This window comes from Cibotium barometz, chromosome 6 (assembly GCF_041138505.1).
Source record: "Cibotium barometz isolate CiBa-2024 chromosome 6, ASM4113850v1, whole genome shotgun sequence".
Classification (NCBI taxonomy): domain Eukaryota; kingdom Viridiplantae; phylum Streptophyta; class Polypodiopsida; order Cyatheales; family Cibotiaceae; genus Cibotium; species Cibotium barometz.
Window position 1 is genome coordinate 33892017 of NC_141051.1, and position 21357 is coordinate 33913373.

Here is a 21357-nt window from a genome sequence, read left to right on the forward strand (position 1 = left end):
AAGTGGTCCCCATAATGTCCTCTATCTGGTCCAGTGTCCTCTGATGCCCGACTAGCCCCTATCTCCTCCGGATCCACAGGGTGGAGGATCTCCATGTCATCATAGTCATACACCTCACACTGTCTGCTTTGTGTGTGGGCATTGAAGTCGCCCGTAAGAAATACTTCCCCTAGTGTAGAATAATGCATAATCTCCTCTGACAGACAAGTGTATGGCGAGGCTCCTGTCTCCTCCTCCTGTGGCATGTCCTCTGTAATGACATAGGAGGATCCTGATGGAGAAAAGTAACATAGAGCTATGTATATAACCCTGTCCTGTGAGAGCTGTAAGCTGATCCACATGTATCTGGCCTCTGGATCCTGTGCTACCACTCTCAGTCTCCCATGTAGCTCCCGTCTGAATAGGACTGCTACCCCCCCCGACCCTCTCGAGGTACCCTGGAGTGTGGTCCTCCTGTATGCTGACTCCCACTGGAATCCCTCTACTCGAGGTAGCCCTCTCTATGGGCTCTGATGTGTCTCTGTCAGAAGTATGATGTCTCTCCCCACCATAACATGCTCCAGTCGTCCAGGCTGCACCCATAGAGAACCATTACATTTCCATAGTGCTATGTGTATCTCTGTCAGTGGCCTGGTCTGTGTCCCATAGGCCCCAAACCGCTAATCCATGGGCCGGCCATCAATGATGAACCGACCATCTCGATAGAAGGCCTTCTTGCCTTCTCTCCTCGCGTGTAAGACTCGTGGCATGCAAGTTCTCCTATGCTCAAGCTGCATCCTCGTGAGATCATCATCCAAGAAAATGGGAGCTCCCTCTAAACCCCGTAGTATGATCCTCTTCCTCATGAAGGTGACCCTCTCCGTCTCTCCTGCAAACTGTAGGATGAGGGCTCGTTTGCGTGTTGAGTCTTTCCCGGCTCTCCATGCTTTGGTGAAGGGGAGAGGGTGCTCTTCCTTGTAGCCGAGCTTCATGCATAGAAGCTGTCCATCTTTCTCGGGAGTGGAGTCGGGTGTCTCGGCTATACCTGTGACTCGAATGTTGAGGCGGCAGGCATGCCTCATCTTCTCCTCCTCAATGGTGGTGTGAATGATTTGGTGTTCTTCCCTTTGAGTCTCCTCCCTCACTTCTTTACGGATGTTTTTCTTCACCACCTCGACCCATCCTGACTGCTTGGCTTCGAGCTTTCCCTCCATGTCTTTTGTGATCTCCTTGGAGATCTCTTCTTTGATGGCGGTGAGAGTGTTGTCATTGATCTCCCCTTCTTCCTTCTCAGCATTCTTGATGGCTACCATTTCCACTTTCAATGCATTCACCTCCTCCTTGAGTGCCGTGTTCTCTTGTTCGAGGTTCGTGACCCGTGCTTCGAGAGCTATGATGTGCCTGTGTAGTTTGTTTTCCACCTCATTGAGGTTGGAATCGGATGTCTTCTTGTTCTCCTTGATTAGTGCCTTCATTGCCATCTCGAGGGCCTCGAGTTTCTCTTGGAGACTCGGGGCCATTCCTCCAGATCACTCTGCAGTCCTTCCCACAGGCAGGGAGGAGAGAGAGAGAGAGAGAGTTATGTTGCTGCCTTGGGGGCCTGAGCAAGGCTGGGTGGGTGGGTTGGTGGGTGGGTGGGGGAAGCGGTGGGTGGGGTCTTGGCAGACCAGATGCGAAATGGGGGAACTGGCGGGCAGAGGCGAACTGGACACCAGAGGCGACTGGGCAGACCAGATGCGAAATGGGGGAACTGGCGGGCAGAGGCGAACTGGACACCAGAGGCGAAATGGAGGCGACTGGGACACACCAGAGGCGAAATGGAGGCGACTGGGCAGACCAGATGCGAAATGGGGGAACTGGCGGGCAGAGGCGAACTGGACACCAGAGGCGAAATGGAGGCGATTGGGACACTACAAGAGGTGTCATGTGATGCCTCACTCTCATAGAGCATTCATCAGTTGCCTTTGTTGGAGAAGTCGAAGCAGCTACTACAGTGTGAGAGAGAGAGAGAGAGAGAGAGAGAGAGAGAGAGAGAGAGAGAGAGAGAGAGAGAGAGAGAGAGAGAGAGAGATATATATATATTAAGTGTCTACTAAAGACCCAATGGGCCTATGAGACCAAAGTGATACAATAATGTCCATGGCATATCTCATCATGGAATGGAAAATAAAACAGAAAGAAAACATAAACATAGCTACCTCACTAGGGTGATACAAAACGGTTTCAGCTCACAGCCACAAAGAGAGATGGAGATAGACATAGTACATGAATTTGTGAGTGAGAATCGGTGGACGTGGAGTCAACCATCCACATATATCCATCCATAATAATAATATGGAACTACAAAGCAATAGATAGAGTGTCCTTTCACACTGGATATCCAAGGGGGAAAACCACATGGGAAAAGGTGCCCTTGGTTAGGTCCTGTTCACACATAGCACTACCATCAGTGTGCGTTTGCCTTCAAAAAGGCCCCCTAATAGAAAGGACAAATGGGGTCCAACAACCAAGTGCCAAGTGTCCCTATAAATGAGGAAGGTGCTACTAAGGTTATAAACCATTCAAGTGAGTGCTAATAAGTGCCTTATGTCCTAGCACAATAACTCCCACTTACAAACACATAAATCCGGCCACAAACTCAACCTCTGAGCTAGCCAATGGGTAGAAGCATGTTCACGTCACACTCGGGAGAGTGTGCACGTTGACATTCATGGAGCAAGCCAAGGAGTTCGGATATGAGCCTCATTCTTTGGCTTTATCCTACTTGACTAGGACAAGTGAGATCTTCAAGGGCCAAGATGGGGAATATCTATGAAACCAATCCAATCCAATGAAAACAAATCCCGGAACACTCGGAGTACAGACAGACAGCACAAAACCAGAAACAAACTTTGAGACGCAACCAAAGAACCATAAACAATCACCAAAAGAACACAGCACTGAGCCCGAACGGCCAGCCCCCCATAGGAACTTATTTATTCAAAGACCAAGGTGCGGGTGCAATCCTGCACCGGTTTTCCACAAAGCTTCCTCAGCAAACACTTGGTCAGGGATCTAGGTACAAACAGCACCAAAAACAGTACAAATCAGCCTCGAAACAGCCCCAAAAACAGTGGCCAACTCCGAAAGAAGAGAGAGAAAGTGCTGCCCTGCTGTATGACCAGCTCTCAGAGAGGGAAAACTGCTGTACGGCCAGCCCTCAGAGAAGAGAAAGCGTGCGCTGCTGCCCTGCTGTACATCCAGCGTTGTAGGAGACAAAGAACACCAGTCATCTGCCGCTGCTATGTACAGCCAGCGCTCAGAAGAAGAAGGGAACAGGCTGCTACTGCACAGCCAGCGCTCAGAAAAGAGGAGCACGCTGCTGCTGCTGTACGGGCAGCGCTCAGAAGAAGAAGGAACAGGCTGCTGCTGTACAGCCAGCGCTCAGAAAAGAGAGAGGAGCATGCTGCTCGTAAAGAGATGGATGCCTTGAAGAAGAGGCTGCATCAGACCTTTGATATGAAGGATTTGGGTGATGCAAATGCGGATACTTCGGGACAGAAATCAGCATGTGTTGTATTTGTCTCAAAAGGAATAAATTGGCAAAGTTTTGCAGAGGTTCAATATGGAGGGGGGGAAGAAGACTAGTACTCCTTTGCCTCCATATGTGAAACTCAGTGCTATGGACAGCCCACAGTTGGATAGTGACAGGGCTGATATGGCCAAGATTCCGTATGCTTCAGCTTGTGGCAGTCTCATGTATGCCATGGTTGCTACCAGGCCGGACATTGCATTTGCAGTGGGAGTGGTTATTAGATACATGGCCAACCCTGGCAAGAAGCATTGGGAAGCAGTGAAAGGTGTCATGAGATACCTGAAGGGCACACAGGATATGTGCATCTGCTTTGGCAAACAGGATGCATTAGTGCATGGTTACACGGATTCGGATTATGCCGGTCATCCAGATAACCGGAAGTCTACTACCGGTTATGTGTTTACATTCACAGGAGGTGCTGTGTCATGGATATCCAGGATGCAGAAGTGCATTGCCTTATCTACTACAGAGGCCGAGTATATTGCAGCCACAGAGGCTTGCAAGGAGGCATTATGGCTATCTCGGTTAGTGGTTGATTTGGGTTATACAGGGGATATTCCATTGTTACATTGTGACAGTCAGAGTGCCATCCAGTTGGCAAAGAACCCTGTCTTTCATGCAAAGACGAAGCATGTGGATGTGAAGTATCACTTCATCAGAGAGGTGATAGAGGACAAGTTGATTCAGCTTGTTAAGATTCATACAGATGACAACCCGGCTGATCTGTTGACAAAGAGTTTGCCTCCAGAGCGGTTTGCTCATTGCAGACACTTGATGGGCATTGGATGAGGCCAGTTTCAGCCTTGTACATGCTGATTTTTTCTTTTCCTTCACTTAAGGGCACATTGCCTTTAAGTGGGAGGTTGTTGGGGTAAAGGCATTATGCCCACCCTTATAGTGTGTACAAGCCCATAAGTTTTATAGTACATAGTACACTTAGTACATTAAAAGTACTAAGTGCACAGTGTGCACTAGAGCAAATATACATGTGTGATAGGGGAGTCACACACTCATACTTTGTGAGTTGACTTATCCCCACATCTCTCTCTCTCTCTCTCTCTCTCTCTCTCTCTCTCTCTCTCCCTTCTTCTCTGTGTGTCTCCCACATGAAACCCTAACTGTTTCAGCTGAGCTTCTTTAGCTCCTTGATGATTGTAGCAGATTCACATGGGTTTATTTTCTTTTACAGAAGGACCAAGCTTTTGTTCGGCTCAAGGAGTGGCATGTGATGGTGGAGAAATAGTGTGGCTTGCAGATAAAGACTCTTAGGGCGGACAAAGGAGGAGAATTTTCTTCCAATGCATTCGTGCAGTTTTGTGTGGAACATGGCATCAAGCAAGAGCTGGCCAATACAGGTTCGCCGTCAGAGAATGGAGTAGTTGAGCGTAAGAACAAGACTCTGGTGGAGATGGCGAGGATGATGCTGGAGCATCGTGATCTTTGTCGTCCTCTTTGGGGAGGGACTGGCACATTTTTTGTTAGAAGTCATCTCCTGTCTATTTGTATACACCAGGGCCTCTGTTGTGGGTGTGCCCGCCCGTATATCATTTTTCCACACTCCCCGTATTTTTTCCCTATTTTTTCCATTTTTTTCTAGTGGCTGGAGGGCTGCCAGTTGATGCCAGGAGCACTTTGAAGCTGGCCGACTGCATCTGTATCAGTCGTGGGCTGTAGGAGTGCTGGCCGACTTGTTCTGTCCAGGCGTGGGGCATCTGTTGCTGGCCGACTGCTATTTTCAGCAGTCGTGGACATTTATCTCAGTCGTGGGCACCATCTGAGGCTGGCCGACTGCTCATGTGGGATTGTATATATTGCCCCTCATCCTCCTCCACTTTCTCATTCAGTATTTCCGGGATCTTGTGTATAGAGAAGAGTTTACATACATCTCTCTGTGTTTCTTGTGCTGATTATTTTCTGCAATCTACTTGCTCTTGTCTACCCAAGTTTGGATATCATTGCCGCTGCATATTCTGACATGGTATCAGAGCCCTAGGCTCTAGGAGATCTTGGGCGTTTTTCTGAGCAAGAGGGGGAGCAACAGGTTGCTGATCGGTGGACTGTTTCGGGCTGAACGGGAAGTGAAGGTGCAAGAGGAAGGCGGGCAAGGGGGCTGGACAGCCACTTGCATATTTTCTGATTTTCTGATTTTTCCCACCCACCCACCCTTTCAGGTTACTCTCCGAGATGGCGGATTTACTCGAGATGGCAGAGAAGCACGTGAAGATTCCGACTCTCCCCACGTTCCCAGTGGATCGGCAGTTGGACGGGTCCAATTATGGCATCTGGAAGGTCATGATGGAGTCAGTTGTGGAGTCATATGATCTTGCTGATTTTATTATCAAAGGGGCGCGAAGGCCGGAAGCTGAGGAAGGGGAGTTATTATCGACGAGGAAGGACCGAGAGGCACAGGCACAAATGTGGGACCGTGTCAACGCCAGGGTCCGGTCGTTTATATTCCTCAATTGCACACCACAGGTGATCAACCATGTGAAGCACATGACGCTGGCGAGAGGCATATGGGAGCACTTGGCTTCTTTGTACAACAGGGAGCGGATATCCTTGGAAGTGCTGATGCGGGTTATGAACCCTGCAAAGTCTTCGACGATGCGGGAACACATTAACAAGCTGCAGGCCCTTCAGCAGGAAGTCCTTCAAGCTGGGAAAGAGATATCGTCCGAAGATATGGCCATCACGTTACTTTCCCACTTGCCTGGTCAGTATTCCGCTTTCTATTCCTCGTTGATCACGAGTGGCAGGCTCAGCACCATTACTTGGGAGGAGCTTGTGCCAATGGTGTTGGACCAGGAGGAACGTTTCACGAACCCTCCTCACGGCGGAGGTTCGGAGGCCTTAATTGGCCAACGGTCGAAAGGCCGTAATACCAACAAGGGCAAAGGGAAGGCTTCACCGAAGAAGTCTTCCGAGAAGAAGCCTGATCCAGAACGAGAGAAGCTGAAGGCCGAAAGATCGTGTAATGATTGTGGCGAGAAAGGCCACTACTGGAGGAAGTGTCCTAAGCGGACAGGGAAGAGTGCTGATTCCTCAGCCTCAGCTGCGAAGACTCCGGCATTTGTGCACTTGGAGATGGTAGACTCCGATGATTCATCGTCTTCGAGTGAGGAGGCAGTTGGCTTCACCGCAAAGGATACTCGGGAATGGATTCTCGACAGTGGTGCTTCCAGGCACATGACTCCATCCCGTGACTTCTTCCTGGATCTGAAACGGCAGTCAGGTCGTATCTTTATTGGCGATAACTCCACTATTCCGATTCATAGTGAGGGCCAGATGGAGATCATTCCCGACGGCAAGGGGGGCAAGCATGCTTCCCGTGTTCTTTATGTCCCTGCTCTGGGCTTTCATCTTTTGTCAGTGCATGAGTATGCAAGACTGGCTTTCGGGTGGAATTTGAGGAGCATTCAGTTGCTCTAAGGGACCGTGAGACAGGCAAAGTTGTTTGGGAAGGCGGTGTGGAGAACGGCATCTACAAGCTCTCTGCACTCTCCTCACTGACAGGCTCTCAGGTCGGAGATTTGTGGCACTTTCGTTTTGGCCACTTAAATGTGGATGCTTTGCGGCGCGCCTCCCGGGACCAGATGGTGGTTGGCTTGCCAGATGTTGGTAGTAGGCAAGGACGCTGCAGTTCTTGCATACGTGGTAAGCAGCACAGGGAATCCTTTCCGAAGCAGGCTTCCAGGCGGGCTTCGAAACCATTGGAGTTGATTCACACTGACTTGTGTGGACCACAGCAGATACCATCCTTGGGAGGATCTCTCTACTTCATGCTGCTTGTTGATGATTGTACTAGATTCACGTGGGTCTACTTTCTTTCACAGAAGGACCAAGCTTTTGCTCGGTTCAAGGATTGGCACGTGATGGTGGAGAAAGAGTCTGGATTTCAGGTCAAGACTCTCAGGGCTGACAAAGGAGGGGAATTCTCCTCGACTGTATTCTTTCGGTTTTGTGCAGATCATGGCATCAAGAGGGAATTGGCCAATACCGGATCGCCTTCGGAGAATGGAGTTGTTGAACGTAAGAACAGGACTGTGGTGGAGATGGCGAGGACTATGCTGGAGCATCGTGATCTTCCTCGTCCACTTTGGGGTGAGGCTGTGGCAACAGCTGTCCATACCATTAACCGCTCTCCGACGACTTCTGTACCCCATATGACTCCATTTGAGGCATATTTTGGCAGGAAACCCGATGTCTCGCACTTCCGTGTCTTTGGGAGTGACGCGTATGTACATATCCCGAAGAAGCAGAGGGGGAAGCTTGACTCCAAGTCCCGCAAGCTGGTATTTGTGGGGTATAACTCTCTTTCCAAGGGATACAGGTTGTATGATCCAGAGAGGAACGAGATTGTTGTCAGCCGGGATGTGGTCTTTGACGAGCATGTTCCAGCATCCACTGTCGAGGAGCCGCCACTTCTTGGAGATCCAGAGTCTGATGATGATTCCCAGTCTACCACTCCAGTTGATCCACCTCAGTCATCACAGGAGGTTGAGCCCGCAGCTGGAGTTGAGCCCCCGCGATCACAGGAGGCTCCACGATCTGTTCGAGTACCTAGGTGGTTGTTAGACACCCTTCGGGAGTCAGGTGTCACGGAGCTACCCTCCGAGTGGACCACACAGGACGGCCCTTGAAGATCACATCGAGTTCGAGATAAAAGCAACACGGCGGAGCTTCTTCAGGTGAACTATGCTCTTATGTCTCGTATCATGCGAGATAAAGAGCCCACTTCCGTAAAGGAAGCCCTTTCACAGGATACTTGGAGGGAAGCCATGCAGGTGGAACTTGACGCCATCGAGAAGAACAACACTTGGGAGTTGGTATCGAGGCCGTCGAAGCGGTCAGTCATTGGTGTCAAATGGGTCTTTAAGACCAAGTACGCGGCTGATGGGTCGGTGGACAAACACAAAGCCAGGCTCGTGGCTAAGGGTTATGCTCAGCGGGCGGCCAGGCATCGACTACGAGGATACCTTTGCACCGACAGCGCGGATGACCACGATTCGGACCGTTCTTGCCCTTGCTTCTTCTCAGAGGTGGCCCGTGTACCAGATGGATGTAAAATCGGCATTCCTTAATGGTGACCTGCAGGAGGAGGTGTACGTTGAGCAGCCTCCAGGCTTTATTGTTCCAGGATCGGAAGGGATGGTTAACAGGTTACGTAATCCTTGTATGGTCTTAAGCAGGCTCCGCGGGCTTGGAATCAGAAGATTGATTCCTTCTTTATTCGGATTGGATTTCAGAGATCGGTTGCAGATCCGAACCTGTATCTCTTTCGGGAACGCGGCATGGTCACACTCATCATCCTTTATGTGGATGATCTCATTCTCACCGGCGGTCATGTGGAGCACATTGGAGTGACGAAGGCTGCCTTGTCAAAGGAGTTTGAGATGACCGACTTAGGCTTACTCCACTTCTTCTTGGGATTGGAGATCTGGCAGACCCAGAGGGGGTTTTTCGTCTCTCAGCAGCGGTATGTTCATGAGTTGCTTGAGGCCTTTGGGATGGAGAACTGCAAGCCTATTACTTCGCTGATGGACCCGAACACAAAGTTAACCGTTACAGATCCTTGTGAGCCAGTTGATGCCTCGCAGTACCGGAAGTTGGTTGGTTCATTGATCCGGTTGCTGAACACCAGATTGGACTTGAGCTTCTCCGTGGGGCTGTTGAGCTCTTTTATGCAGACGCCATTGAAGACTCATTGGGACGCAGGATTGAGGATCTTGCGGTATCTGCAGAGTACGAAGGATCTGGGACTCTTTTACACAGGAGGGAATGGAGTCAAGCTCCAAGGTTGGAGTGACTCAGATTGGGGAGAAGATCCAGACACGAGGAGATCTACTTCAGGATACACTTTTACCCTCGGCTCAGGAGCGGTTTCTTGGAGCAGCAAGAAGCAGCCAACTATTGCCCTTTCTTCGACAGAGGCAGAGTATCGGGCTGCTTGTGGTGCTGCTTGTGAGGTTGTATGGCTGCGGAGGCTGCTAGGCGAGATGGGGTTTCCACAGAGGGAGCCCACAGTCATCCAGTGTGATAACCAGAGTTGTATAGCTATTGCTCGGAACCCAGTTTTCCATGCCCGGACCAAGCATATAGAGATACAGTATCACTTTGTTCGTGAGAAGATCTTGGCGGGTGACCTCTTGCTACTTTATTGTTCGACGGAGGACAATGCGGCGGACCTCTTCACGAAGTCTCTACCTCAGGCTACGCTCAGGCGGCACTCCAGCTCCCTGGAGTTGGTTACACAGCCAGGAGCTGAGAGGGGGTGTTAGAAGTCATCTCCTGTCTATTTGTATACACCAGGGCCTCTGTTGTGGGTGTGCCCGCCCGTATATCATTTTTCCACACTCCCCGTATTTTTTCCCTATTTTTCCCATTTTTTTCTAGTGGCTGGAGGGCTGCCAGTTGATGCCAGGAGCACTCTGAAGCTGGCCGACTGCATCTGTATCAGTCGTGGGCTGTAGGAGTGCTGGCCGACTTGTTCTGTCCAGGCTATTTTCAGCAGTCGTGGACATTTATCTCAGTCGTGGGCACCATCTGAGGCTGGCCGACTGCTCATGTGGGATTGTATATATTGCCCCTCATCCTCCTCCACTTTCTCATTCAGTATTTCCGAGATCTTGTGTATAGAGAAGAGTTTACACACATCTCTCTGTGTTTCTTGTGCTGATTATTTTCTGCAGTCTACTTGCTCTTGTCTACCCAAGTTTGGATATCATTTCCGCTGCATATTCCGACATTTTTTTCATCATTACCTTGCATTTTTAATTTAAAAAAATTGTGATATTTTATCTCTCCTCCTTCAAACTGGATCAAAAAGTGAGCCAAACTGGTCCAAAACTTGTCTAAAATGGATGAAACTGAAGCTGGAAGCCTCTAGATCCCAGTCGGACTTGATTAGTGGCCTCCCTCATCTTTAAATAGACTCTCATTCCTTTGTATTTTCATCTTTGAGTAATTACATGCCAGTATTATCTTCATTTTAGTGTAATTCTATTATTCCTCTATTTTGCCTCTACTTTTGGAAGCTTTGGAGCTTCACAATTCTCCATCCTCTCTTTGAGATTACCCTCCCCAACTTAGTGGCCAAAGCTTGCACGGTTGTCCATACCCTCAACTGTTCTCCGACGACTTCAGTACCGAATCTTTGAGGCGTATTTTGGCAGGAAACCAGATGTCTCCCATTTCCGTGTGTTTGGGAGTGATGCATATGTTCACATTCGAAAGAAGCAGAGGGGGAAGTTCGACTCAAAGTCCCAAAAGCTTGTCTTTGTGGGATATAACTCTCTCCAAGGGATACAGGTTGTATGATCCAGAGAGGAACGGGGTTGTCGTCAGCAGGGATGTGGTTTGTGATGAGCATGTTCCGGTTTCCACTGTTGATGAGCTGCCACTTCTTGGAGACCCAGATGATTCTGATGATGATTCCCAATCGATTATTCCAGTTGGACAGCCTCAGTCAGTTGAGGAGGTTGAGTCCACAGCTGGAGATGAGCCCCCGCAACAGGAGGAGGCTCCGCGTTATGTTCGAGTACCCAGGTGGTTGGTAGACACCCTTTGGGAGTTAGGTTGATTTCTTCTTTCTACGGACCGGATTTTAGAGATCGGTGCAGATCCCAACCTATATCTCTTTCGGGAACGCGGCATGGTCACGTTGATCATCCTTTATGTGGATGACCTCATTCTCACCGGCGGTCATATGGAGCACATTGCAGTGACGAAGGCTGCCTTGTCAAAGGAGTTTGAGATGACTGATTTAGGCTTACTCCACTTCTTCTTGGGATTGGAGATCTGGCAGATCCAGAGGGGGTTCTTTGTCTCTTAGCAGCGGTATGTCCATGAGTTGCTTGAGGCCGTCCAGTGGCAAAACCATCTTTGATTGTTTGCCACCCCTCTAACGCTTCAACGCCAGCCTATCACGTCACCAATGGACCCGAACACAAAACTTACAGTGAATGATCCTTGTGAGCCAGTTGATGCCTCTTTGTACTGAAAGCTAGTTGGTTCATTGATCTGGTTGCTAAACACCAGATTGGACTTGAGCTTTCTTGTGGGGCTATTGAGCTCATTTATGTAGATGCCGTTGAAGCCTCATTGGGACGCAGGATTGCAGATCTTGCGGTATTTGCAGGGTACGAAGGATCTTGGACTCTTCTACACTACTGGAGGTGAAATGAAGGAACGAGTTCGACCCCAAGGTTGGAGCGACTTAGATTGGGGAGGAGACCCAGACACGAGGAGATCTACATCAGGCTACAGTCTTACCCTCTTGGCTCAGGAGCTGTTTCATGGAGCAGCAAGAGACAACCAACTATTGCCTTGTCGTCAACAGAGGCAGAGTACCGGGCTGCTTGTGGTGCTAGGTTGTGTGGCTGCGGAGGTTGCTTGGCGAGATTGGGTTTCCATAGAAGGAGCCCACGATAATCCAGTGCGATAACTAGAGCTGTATCGCTATTGCTCGGAACCCGGTCTTCCATGCCCGGACCAAGCACATAGAGATACAATATCACTTTGTTCGTGAGAAGATCTTGGCTGGTGACATCTTGCTTCTTTATTGTTCGACGGAGGACAATGCGGCGGACCTCTTTACGAAGTCTCTACCTCAGGCTATGCTCCGGTGGCACTCCAGCTCAATGGGGTTGGTTCCACATCCAGGAGCTGAGAGGGGGTGTTAGCAGTCATCTCCTTGTCTGTACACTATGTTAGGGCCTTTGTTGTGGGTGTGCCCGCCCGTATTTGGTGTCTTCCCATTTTTCCTCACTCTCCATATTTTTTCCCATTTATTTGGAGCTGTGTATGGGCTGTCGGCTGCCCCTAGGTGCTGGCTGACTGTATCTCAAATTTTCTTATTTTTTAAAATTACTTCTTCTTTGTCCTTTTTCACTAGAGGGCAGCACGGGCTGCGGATTCCCTCTAGTGAAAAATCTTCTCTTTTATTACTCCCTTGAAGCTTAAGGTTTAAGCTTTGAAGCCTTAAAGCTTCATAATGATATTATAAGCTTTATTTTTGTAATGATATTATAAGCTTTATTTTTGTAAAGCTTATAACTTTAAGGAGGAACCTTAAGCTTTGAAGCCTTAAAGCTTCCTAATGATAAATGCCTGTTTTCAAGCTAAACCCAAGGGCTCCCACTAAACAAAACTAGATAACCTCATCTTGCAACCACCCAATGCCTAAAGTGTCAACAAGTGAAAGTTGAGCATGTAAAGGAACCAGGATCTATGTTATTATTATATGTGCCAGAGATGAAGTGAAAATGTATATCAATAGACTTTTGAGTGTGTTTGAAAATGATCATTGATTATTTTTCAAAATCAATGGTGCAATAGCTACTATAGTTCGAGACGGCGTGAGAACTCCCATATCTGGTAGAATCTTCCTCAACCATACTGCCTCACAAGCAACAAAACCAGTAGCCTTGTACTCTGCTTCTCTGTTGATACCCGACCACCCTTTCAGTGCTGGCCGACTAGATTTTCTCTTGCCGACTGACCTTTTTACTGGTCGTGAGCAGTCAGGCTGCTGTCGGCCTATTTTGGGCTGGTCGACCAGCAGCCAGGGGCCATATAAATGGCCCGTTGCCCTCACACTCCTTCATTGTGTATTTCCGGGATTTATTGGTGTATATAGCAGAGTTACACAAGCTTCTCTCTCTTTCATCTATGTATTGCTCTCTACAGCGGTTGTCTTCATTTCCACTGTGCATTCTGACATCGGCCAGTCTACTAGCAATTCCCAAGGGCTATTTAAGGCAACTTGGCTCATCATTTTAGATCACAGTCCAGCCAAGGACTAGGTCAATAGACTAGGTATTTCTGCCTTTTCGACGACAGCCTATGGCTGTAGGACTTGTACTACCTTCTTGTACATAATGAATATATAGAATACTCAGCTATCTCTCTGTCTCTTCTCTCTCTTCTGCTTGCATTTTGCATCAGCATGTTCCAAGATGGTGTTTAGGGCTGAAACAAGACTCCTAGAGCTTCCGCATGCGACACCTCTAATGCCTTAGAAAGGCGATAGGGGAACTTACTAGGAGGCTTTGTCCCAAGGACCGACTCAATGTGATGATCCTCAAGACGAGAGGGTGGGAGCTGTGGTGGGAGATCGTCCCTCAACATGATGTCTTGGAACTTTGGAAGGAGACCTGCCAGCTTTCTTTCTAAGGGGGTTGCTGGTTGAACAACAGATTGTTGGGCGTGGACATTATGCAACGCACACTCAGCTCCTTTTTCGAGAGCTCTTTGGGCCTATACATGTGAAATGAGAGGGATTCCTTGGATGCTCCTATCCCCACGGATTATGATGGGCTCAGGTAAACCGTCAACAATTGTGAAGGTGTCGTGTTGCCAATCAAGAATGGGCGCATGCTCTCGGAACCAATGGATGCCGAGAATCATGTCACAACCGAGAAGTGGTGAGACTATGAAATCTCGCTTGAGCGTGGTCTTTTGAATATTGAACTCAAACTATTGAGCTTTATGAGTGATATGTATGCGGAGACTAGGTGTAGACCCATCCATGACTAACTTATGAGACAGTAATGTGCAACTCATTGTCTTAGCCAACTGCGGAGAGATGGTGTCTTCCGAGCTGCCCATGTCAAATAGGACAATGAATTGTTGTCCCTTGGCTGTGCCTTAAGCACGGATGAGAGCTTTCGTGTGCCCTTCAGTATCGCCCTCCTGCTTATCATCAAATATCATTGGGGGTACTAGATTCAAAGAGGGTAACAACTGTACGACATTCGTGTTTGAAGGAGGAGGGATGGATGTAATGTCAGGAGTGGCCACTGTAGAGGAGGATGATTTGGAGGCTTTAGAAGCCTGTAACTTAATGCAATCCCTCTTACCATGGCCTACTTGATGACATAAAAAACGACAATTCTCTGTCCGGTACTGCTTTTGCTCCTCTGGTTGGACATAACCTCTGGTAATTCTCTCTTTGGCCTTTTCCTCTCAGACATCTTTTTAGGCTTAGCCTCTGTGGTTTTCTTGGTGCTTGAGGTGTTCTAAGACTTATCGTCCTTACTGTTTTTATTGTTATGAGTATCCTAAGCAACTGGAATGAAGATTGTTGTTGCTGTTGGGGTTTGTGACTGGTTTGGACACGCTTAGGCTTACCTTTGTTCAGCATCATCTCTTGATTTTGTGTGAGAGTCAAAGCTCGGTCATAAGATTGAGGCTCGAAATTGCGAACGGAAAACCTGCTCTTTGTATCTAATCCCTTGAGAAACTGTTTCAACTTATCATCTTCCGTCTTCCCCAATTGTTGTGCCATGGTGATGACCTTATTGGAATAAGTCAACACGTGCGACCCCTTCTGGGAGAGTTTATAAAACTCATCCTCCAAATTGGTCATGTACTGGGGTGGAAGGAATCTTGCTTTGAGGTTCTACACAAAAGTCTCCCATACGTAATGGGTCGTGCTTGTGGTTAGGTCTGTGTGCAAACCTAACCAATGTTGCCACCAAGTAACGGCTTCTCCCGTGAGACGTGGAGCCGGCAGTAGATGGACTTTGTCTTGTCGATTTGGAACTTTAGCTAAAGGGAAATATGCAACAAATTGATGAATAAACTGTGTAACTATAGAATGATCACACTTACCATCATACTTATTGAAGTTCGGTTGAGGTCGTATGACGGTGGTTGATGGAGTGGATGAGGTGCTAGGACGAGGTGCCATTTTGGGAAGCGTTGATAAGACTGGTCTAAAAGGTTGCTATCAATTGCTGATGTTGAAGTTGCATGGCTTTCCGATCTAGATTATATTGGTATTCTGCCACGCTGCGCGTTCTGCCCTGGCGTTGGTCTTCGACGTCCCTGCGTTTGGTATCCCCTATTTGTCACGCCTCAAGTTTTAATCTTCTTTGTTGATCCATGAGAAGAAGCATATGCTGAAAACTTTGGGGGACCTTGCTCCATGATCTATTCGTTAGGTTGCTCTTTAGGTTGTTCTTCTTTTTTTTCTTTTGCTTCTTGTAGCTGTAGCTTGAGTAACATGTTTTGTTCCATTAGCTCTTAAAGGATTATCGTTGCACTTTGCGGAAGCGTTTCTTTTTTTCTTGCGTGTTCGGGGACACTTTCTCTTCAGGGACACTTTCTTCTGGAGTGGGGTCTTCGTGGACACTTTCTTTTGCAGCGACACCTTCTTGGTAACTTCTTTCTTCTTCTCTTGACATGATGAATGGCCCAGTGGTTTTCCTTGACCTCAGTTTTACCATTCATGGTTTTGCTCACTTAGGTAGTCAAATTGGGTCACAACCAGCTCTGATACCAATGTAACATGCAACTGGCGAGATTGTGTAACGCACGCGGCACAACAAGACCACCTTTATACCTTTATGAAGTGAGTATGAAGCAATCTTTTATACACAAGAGGTACAGCTGGAGAGAGAGAGAGAGAGAGAAAGAAAGAAAGAAAGCTGTATTAACGTCTACTAGAGGCCGAACTCGACCTATGAGACAAATCAATGTACAACTATCAATGTCTTCTGGATGCCCAGGAAAAAAAAGGGACAAAATGAACATGAAATAAACTATGAAAGTACTGAGCTAGTGGGGGGGTGTGATGGATGGAGCACTATTGCTAGAGGCTCAGTATGCAACCTATATGCGTAGGGTATACAAGAATGCAATGCAGATCTGTCTAGCTCCAACCAGTACCATAATGGGGGTGTAATATGTAATATGTAATAGGCGATGGTGAGGCAAAAATACCTCGAAGCATGATCTCCGAGTGTGAGTGTAAGTGAGCTAGCCGCTCCTGGATATGGTGCTGATGTTGCGCCCGTATCTTTGTGATCTCCCTCTGATGTAGTCTGGGACTCTGGTAGCTTGGTGCTCTCGGTCTCCGTCTGGCTTGGAGGTCCGCAGCGCGCTAAAGTGTAACCCCCTCCTGTGTCAGGGTAGGCACTGGGATAGATATCTGGAAGAAATCAGTGAGTTGGAGCTGTCGCCCATCTCTCCCTGTGGTATGAGTCCGTAGCAGTGTCTCTCTGTGGCGCTGTCTCTCTAGCAAGAACTGGCCAAATCTGCGCTGGTCTGTGGACTCCATGATCTGGTGGAGTGAGGGATGTCCATTGAAGATGGAGGTGTATCTCTCTCTAATGACACTATATGCTCTCTCAACCTCCTCTTGGCATAGTCTGCATATCCTCTCTGCTTTGGGGATCCGTGCTGCCCTACCTGGTGTGATGACACTCTGAGCTCGCCAATCGCCACTCGGGCACTGTGAGGCATGTACACATCCATGTATCTAGGTCTCTGTATGAATCCATCCGCTGAGATACGCATAAACTGATCTCTGTAGTATACCATCTTCGGCGGTAGAGGCTTACTTGGTGTAATCCAAGTCTCTTGAGTGTATCGCTGCCATAAATCCTGTCGAAGGACTCTGTTCCTCTCACTGTGAGAGAGCTGGATGTGTGGTGCATGTATATCATACTGGAAAGGTGGCAGGTGATCTCTGTCGAGACCATGTTGAGTGAGCCACTGTATCATCTGTGAATACCATGATCTCCTATCTCCACTCTCTGCGAGCTGCTTGGACACCTCAAAAGCTCTATGTGAGAGTCGATCTGATGGTATATCTCTGATCCTTTGTATGAAGCAGATCGTTTGGAAGAGGGCCTCTACTAGCATAGGAGGTGTAGCAAACTCCGTCCGGACAATGTCATGTGGGACGGAGGGTTTGCTGCGGATCATTCGTGAGAGCATGAGAATCTGAGGCCTCTCTATCTGAGACCATGTGGAGGTGGCGAGCCCAGGTGCCCATACTGCTGCATCATACATCAAAGCAAGGGTGACTAGTGTGTCAAACAACCACCCCTTTGTGCGGGGCTCCTGGAAGTGTGCCTGGTGACACTGTCTCTCTAGCATGGCCAGAGCTGCATACCCTCGTGTGAGTCTATCCTTGGCTGCCTGTGCCATAGTAAATCTTCCTGGCGGAGTCGCAAATGTAATCCCCAGGTACACATATGAGTCTACCACCTCTACCTGTCCTCCTGCTAGTGTGAAGATGGCCTGTCGTCCGAACCGGCCGTGAGGTGTGGAAAATCATGGCCTTGGTTTTCCCAAGGTTCACTGTAAGCCCCCTCTGTGTGCAGAAGTCATCGAGTGCATGGAGATCGTGCTGTAGTCCCATCTGCGACTCAGAGACAAGAATAATATCATCTGCATATAGCATAGTGTGGACTGTGGTACCTAGGATGTCGCAGCACTATAATCTCTTCTCCCGCGCCCTAGCCTGGTCAATCAGACATCTCAGAGTGAATATATGGTCAATAGTGGAGAAAGCTCGTCGAAATCCAGCCTGCCCTGGTGCTCGCAGTCCCTCCTTCTCTGCATATGAGCTCAACTCTGCCTCGAGCAGCACTGTGCCATAAGTTTGTTGGCCAATGTACGACCAATCATGATAGTCCTGTAGTTGCTGGGGTCTAGCATGTCTCCCGCTTTGTGGAGAGGCACGATGGTGTGCATAGTCCACTCAGCTGGTAGGCCCTCCACTAGTGCCCTATTAAAGAGGTGAGCAACAAAGGGTCCCAGTGTGTCAACTGCATAAATAAGATGCTCACTCTGTATACCTATGTGGTTAGTCGATCTCCCATGCTGTAACCGACGGATAGCTCTCTCTACCATCGAGGCGGTAAAGAAAGTAGAGGTGGTAGGGCGGGACTCCCGTGGCTGTGGTATGGGCGACTGCTGAGGGATATGGTAGAGGCTCTTTGCATATGTGTCTATGTGTGTGGATCCTCAATCGGGGTACGAGGGCAAGGCTCTCTCATCCTGTGCCATGCAGTGGCTGCATCTCTGCTCATGAGTAGGTGGTATATATCCCAGTACTGTGCCTCCTCATATGCATGCCTCTTACGGTGTGTGAGGGTCTTCATCTGTCGGCTCGCTTGTCTCTGTGTAATGGTCCCCAGTGCTCTCTGGGCACGGAGGTGTCTATATAGCTCTCTGCACTCATCATCCTACCACTGATTTTGGGGCATGCTCCCAGATCTATCTGTGTGTGCAATGCGTGTATGATGGGGGAAGCTGTGGGTGGCGGCCATATGTAGTAGAGATGATAGCTGGGTGGTGAGTGTGTCTAGAGGTGACAGGGGATCCATCTCGAGTAGCCCGTCATATACATGATGCTCATATATGTCTGCCAAGTCATGGGTGAAGTAGAAAGGTGTATGCGATGCCTGTGTGGGCTGTGTGGGTGTTGGTGTGGAGCTCGCCAGTGACAGTAAGAGGTACGTGTGATCCGCACCAATAGGACAGGGGGGGATGGTGAAAGATGTCACTGCATGTGTGGTCTCCATGGACCCCATGATGTAGGTCCCCCCCCCCCCCCCCCTCCGCGGGATTGTGGAAAGCATGTCAGTGCTCTTGAATCCTGCCACTGTCTCATCCCGTTATAAATAACGAGATGGTGTCGCGGTCCTAGCCCAAGTAAGTGATGACCATATCTGGTATTATCTGGCCCCATGTCCTCTGACACCTTGCACGCTCCCGTGTCCTCCACCTCTAGTGTGTGCATCACCTCGGGGTGCTCGAAATCATAAATGTCGCACTGTCGGCTCTGTGTCCGTGCATTGAAGTCCCCCATAAGGAGGACTTCCCCCCAGGTTGGAGTACTGTACGATCTCATCTGAAAGGGTTGCATATGGTGACTCTCCCAATGGCCCTGTGTCCTCCTCCTCCCCTCTACTCTCCTCCTCTGCTCTCAAGGCATATCTCGATCCTCTAGGAGAGAAGTAGCATAGAGCAATGTATAACACCCTGTCTGCCGAGAGCTGCAGTCTGATCCACATGTATCTAGAGAGAGAGAGAGAGAGAGAGAGAGAGAACACCAGACTGGGTCCCAATTCACCCACTGAAAGCCCCCCTTCCCCCACTAGCCCCCCCCCCCCCCCCCCCCCCCCCCAACCCGTTGCAAGCAGGAGTATTTGCTTATATTACTTTGGAGAACTGTTACAGTGCAGAGAACTTAGACTTTGATTGATAGAGACTGCCAAACGCAAGGACGTTGTAGACCAGACGTTTCTTGAACCATCAAGTGGAGCCAACTTTGAAGCCACTTTGGAAAGCCTTATGCACACCCAAATCGGCTGAGGGAGATGCACTACTGAAGGCTGACTGCTGAAGCAAACTTTGGGGCTGCCTTTGGACTGCTTGCTTGGCTGTGAATTATGCTTGCAAAGACCAAAGTCTTCAAGCACACATATCTGCATCGTGTTCTCTAAGAGAAAACTGATTTTATGCAGGGCTGCTTATATAGTTCTTTAGGCTGCTGGTTGGTGGAGGAAAACAGCTGTCTGCCTGTTTTTAATGCCCTTGACCTGCTGTAATTAGTAATAAATGCTGCTTAATTGGCTTGGCTAGCAACTAATGCTGGCCTACTAGTATTTGTTGCTGGCCGACTGCTATAAATGCTGAAAAATGTGTAACATCCTCCATGATGGCTTGACAAAGGACTAGGCTGCCATATGCTGCCTAGCATGAAATGCTAAGGCATATAACATGCCCATGGGCTGTCCAATGCATCCATGTCATTAAATGCTCTAACATGCTTTGTGTATGCATCTAAAGGATTGACTTTTACCATGCCTAACCTCAGATGACCTAAATGCTTGTTCTCCAAGTGGGTTAAGGGACTCCCTGACATCTAAGGTTGGGAGACTGACCGATGTAGCTCGTGCCTGACATATCCCGGATTGGGGCTCACAATGGGGCCACGGCATATGACAATTAATTCTAAAAGGGGTACTAAACATTTGTATAAGTACAGCATTGTTGATGAGCCAATGTGTCACAGTGCACCTCAGTGCATGGTGCATGTGACACATGGGAACTAGTTGACTTGCCTCTAGGCAAGAATGTGATTAGTACAAAAGCAAAGGGAAACAAGATGGATCCATTGATAGGTACAAGGCAAGGTTCGTTGCTAAAGGCTATCCCTAAGGGAAGGGGATAGACTATGATGAAACCTTTGCCCCAACTTCAAAAATGACAACCATTCGCATAGTCATTGCATTGGAAGCTCACCATGGTTGAAGTATGCATCAATTGGATATAAAGACCGCATTTTTGAATGGGGATCTTTTGGAAGAGGTGTATATACAACAACCTCTAGTCTTTGTGGTTGAGGATGAAAGCAAGTTGTGCCTTTTAAAGAAGGCACTCTATGGTCTCAAACAAGCTCCTCGAGCTTGGTATGAGAAGATTCATGTACATTTGGCCAGCCAGGGTTCCAGAATAGTCCCACTGAGAGTACTCTTTATGTGTAGAGAGATGGTTCAAACATTGTGATAGTCATCCTAAATGTGGATGACTTGATCTTGACAAGGAACAATGAGATGAAAATTTCAGCTTTCAAAGTTGAATTACAGAAGGCATTTTAAATGTCACTCTATGGTCTCAAACAAGCTCCTCGAGCTTGGTATGAGAAGATTCATGTACATTTGGCCAGCCAGGGGTTCCAGAATAGTCCCACTGAGAGTACTCTTTATGTGTAGAGAGATGGTTCAAACATTGTGATAGTCATCCTAAATGTGGATGACTTGATCTTGACAAGGAACAATGAGATGAAAATTTCAGCTTTCAAAGCTGAATTACAGAAGGCATTTGAAATGTCACATCTTGGTTGTTTACATTTCTATTTGGGCATACAGTTTATGTAGAAGGATGGTGGCATTGTTATGTCTCAATCAAAGTATGTTGGGGGGGCTTTTAAAAAGGTTTTGCATGGAGGATTGCAAACCTATAGCCACACTGGTTGAGACAGATGTAAAGCTCAGTAGCTT

General features: G+C 48.3%; 1 protein-coding gene across 2 annotated transcripts in view; it reads left to right on the forward strand.

Annotated features, from left to right (window-relative positions):
• Positions 1-21357, forward strand: part of LOC147637665 (methyltransferase) — a 97943-nt gene that overhangs the window by 34316 nt on the left and 42270 nt on the right. The window lies entirely within an intron of this gene.